Here is a 4,114-nt window from a genome sequence, read left to right on the forward strand (position 1 = left end):
TCTTGAGCTATTCATTACAAATGGCCAAAGTGATTGAGTCAGGAGGCATTGTTCAATGGCTTTATCATAAACTCAGTATGCAAGATAAGCAAATGAGGAAGATCTCCAAGAATGTCAGTGCTAACCTAGAGGTACAATTTTACAAGAGTGGCATAAACACCCACAGCTGGCTTTTATGGACCTATGGCAATTTAAACCTCTGAATGGTAGCTGGTTGTGGCAGACATCAAGATGCACCATTCAGCTTCCTTCAAGGAAGGACTCGATGCTCATCTGCAAAGACTATGACTAATAGATAGCTTCCAGCTTATATCTCCTTTAGGATCCCCTCTAAGAATTACCCCCAAGATCTCACTCTAACCCAGAAGGCCTTCAATGAGTGATAGAACAAGGCAGTAGTGTAAGGGCCAAGCCATTCCTGCCCAGTGTGAGACTTCTCCAACAGACAACCTGAGCTGGAAAGTACCTGCCCCCATGGCATTAGCAGAGTTTTCTCAGCCCTACATAGTTATCTGATGGCTCCCACCTGCCCAACCCAATATTTCCCCTCCTATTATTTCTACAAGTGTTATCCGCCCCCCAAATCCTTTAAAACTTCTAACTTCATCTCAGCTCTCCTTCCTGGAGAATCCTACCTGTGACAATTGTGGTGCTGCTGAAAATTATCATTGATGCATTTTCATATTCCTAGAGAATTTGGTTGGACTCAAGGGGAGAGAAAGTCTGCAAAAACCCTAAAATCATACTGAAATGTGTGTGTGCATATATGAATTTTTCTAAAGGGGTCTTAGTTTTTAAAAAGATTCTTAAAGGCATCTGTCACATAGAATGATGATTATCAACCTTCCCAATATCCATTCTTCCCTTCATTTCTAGCTGAGAACAGAAATGTCAAAATAAAGACTCTATTATTCAACTTCCCTCACAGCAAGGCATAAATAGGTGGTCTTGTCACTAAATAAGAAGAGAGGGTCTTCATCCTCCTTCCACCAACATGATGGCTGAAGCTTCACCAGACATCTGAGAATGTGAGGAGGAAGTCAAATGTTGAAGATGACAAGAAAAAATATTAGAAATCTACAGCCTTGGCAATCATGAGGGTGACATTCTAGTTACAGATTGCCCAGGTTTGCAGGAAGTAAAAATAAACTACCACTTTGTTTAAACCATAGTTATTTGGTATTTTCTGTCACTTCCAGCTAAATTGAATCCTAACCAACCCAAGGTCCATGACCCCAAAATGTTAAAAACTACACAACAGTTCCTCAAATCATCTAATTTGTAAACCTCTTGAAGTCAGAACTATCTCTTATTCATACTGTGCCACATTGTACCTAGCATCTAGTTGAGATTTGATATACATTTTGATCTTGAAAAATGTATGGTAGCTCCTGGCTATCTGTCCTCCTGCGAGAAAGGGCCGTGGGCTCTCCCTCTGCCCCAGCGGCCAGCAGGAGCCACAAGAAGCCGCCGTGGGCAACTTGGAGGCATTAGATTGCATTGACCCAGAGCTCTAAGACTCCTCAGTACAATGACTCGAGCAGAAATTAAACTTTGCTCTTTGTTGCTGCAAGAGCATTTTGGAGAGATTGTAGAAAAAATTGGAGTCCACCTAATCAGAACTGTCAGCCAGCCACTGAGAGTAATTGCCCACAACACAGGAACATCACTGGATCAGGTGAAAAAAGCCCTTTGTATGCTCATCCAGTATAACCTGGTGATATATCAAGTGCACAAACGTGGTGTAGTGGAGTATGAAGCCCAGTGCAGCGGGGTGTTGCAAATGCTTAGGTATCCCCAGTACATCTATACTGCCAGAACACTCTCCAGAGCACTGGAGAGCTCATTGTGGAGGAGCTGCTATTGAATGGCAAAATGACAATGTCAACGGCCGACCGACTCACGGAGACTATGGAGGATGGCAAGACCATGGACTATGCTGAGGTATCAAACACATTTGTGCAGCTAGCAGACACACACTTTGTACAGTGTTGCCCGTGGATACCTGTCACTGAGAATTCAGACCCGGGGCCACCGCGACCTGCCCCCATTCTTGTCATCAGTGAAAAGGACAAGTACCTGGTTCCTAAACTGAGCTTGATGGGGAAAGGTAAAAGGAGAAGATCATCTGATGAAGATGCTGCTGGGGAGCCCAAAGCCAAGAGACCAAAATATAGCACAGATAACAAAGAGCCCATTCCAGATGATGAGATTTATTGGCAGGCCAAACTTGACAGATTCCACCAGCACTTCCGTGACCGAGCCATTGTCAGCAAAGTTGCCAACAGGATGGACCAGACCAGCAGCGAGGTCATGTGGACCATGCTTCGGATGAGTGAGATTACCACTCCCTCTACTGACCCCTTCACCCAGCCACTGTCTTCCAATGAGATCTTCAGATCCCTACCTGTTGGCTATAACATCTTTAAACAAGTTCTCGATCTGTATCTCACTCTACTGGCAGATGGTCCACTAGAGTTTGTTGGAAAGTCTGGCGACAGTGGTGGAGGAATGTATGTCATCAACCTGCATAAAGCTCTAGGATCCCTAGCCACAGCCACTCTGGAGTCTGTCATACAGGAGAGGTTTGGGTCTCACTGTGCCAGAATAATCCTTCTAGTTTTGCAAAAGAAACACCTGGAACAGAAGCAGGTAGAAGACTTTGCAATGATTCCAGCAAAGGAGGCAAAGGATATGCTTTACAAGATGCTCTCAGGAAATTTCATATCACTCTAGGAAATTCCCAAAATGCCAGACCATGCCCCAACCAGGACCTTCTATTTATACAGTGTGAACATCCTGTCAGCTGCCCGAATGTTGCTGCACAGGTGCTACAAGAGCATAGCCAACTTGATAGAAAGGAGACAATTTGAAACCAAAGAGAACAAGCGTCTACTAGAAAAGTCTCAGAGGGTGGAAGCCATCATTGCATCTATGCAGGCTACAGGTGTAGAGGAGGTACAGCTCCAAGAAATAGAGGAGATGATCACAGCACCCAAATGCCAGCAGCTACAAACCCTGAAGTGTAATGTCAACAAGTTGGATGCCAGTGAGATCCAGGCGGATGAAACCATCTTCCTGTTGGAGTCATATATTGAGAGCACCAGGAAGAGACAATGACCCAGAAGAAGAGCCTTTCTCAAAAACTCTGGGGAGATTGGAAGGAAAAATAAAGGAGGTGCCTGATGCAAAAAAAAAAAAAAAAATTGGTAAATGTCTAAGCCCCACATATTGTTGGGAATTGCACGTTTCAGCTCAAGACTTTCCATTTAATTTGTTTCTCAATTCAGTGAAAGCCTCTCAAGCTATAAATCCCAGGAGGTGGGCTTTTGTCATCAAACTGTTGAATATGTCCCAAGATATCTATTTTAACCTCAGAATCTGATCTGGTTCCAATATTATTTCAGGGTTGATTTAAACTGTATACAATTATCCAGCTTTTTAAAATGAAATTGCCTTTTTATAATGGAAAAGATGCTCCCTTTATTGAATCTCTGAAACAACTAAGCAGATGACAAGCAGTCTGTCCCGAGATAGGGCTTCGGCTGGGAAATTACCATACATTAGTGAAGGACCCCTTTCTCTACACTGGTCAAATCACAGCAGCCTAGGAACTCAAAGAGCTAAAATAAGGATATTGAAAGTTGATATTTTATGACAATCACAGCCAAGAACATTTTAAAGTTTTTTTCTTTTTTTTTAAAGTTTTGGTATTCGCCCATAACTTCTTTTCAATCTATTTCCCATTATCCCACTAAATACCAGTTCTAGGTTACATTTGAGGTATAAAATCTCCCCGGTTTTCTACTAGTAAGTCCCATATATCATCAAGATGAAACAAGCTCAGTTCAAACCAAGAGTCTCTGGCTAGTTTTGTATCTTAGAGGGAAAATTTGAAATTTGAGTAAAGCAATCATTTCCCTCAAAGGCTTTGGAAATAAGTACTTTTCCTTTTATGGCAAGTTGTTCCAGTCACTCCTCTGTTCTCTGGCAAGTCTAAACAACAACCTAACCACTTTTGTACTTGGTTCAAATCTTGGATAAGAAAAGTTATTCAAGGACACAGTTCCAATGCTTGAAGTGCCATGGCTTTCGCCAGAATGAATTACAACCT

At 42.5% G+C, this 4,114-nt stretch overlaps 1 pseudogene; it reads left to right on the plus strand.

Annotated features, from left to right (window-relative positions):
- Positions 1–1,507: 1,507 nt before the first annotated feature.
- Positions 1,508–3,120, plus strand: LOC114205673 (DNA-directed RNA polymerase III subunit RPC3 pseudogene; annotated as a pseudogene).
- Positions 3,121–4,114: the final 994 nt, after the last annotated feature.

Source organism: Eumetopias jubatus, unplaced genomic scaffold (assembly GCF_037043125.1).
Source record: "Eumetopias jubatus isolate StellerSeaLion01/CBP00866 unplaced genomic scaffold, mEumJub1_p1.0 scaffold_1, whole genome shotgun sequence".
In the NCBI taxonomy this organism is placed as follows: Eukaryota; Metazoa; Chordata; class Mammalia; order Carnivora; family Otariidae; genus Eumetopias; species Eumetopias jubatus.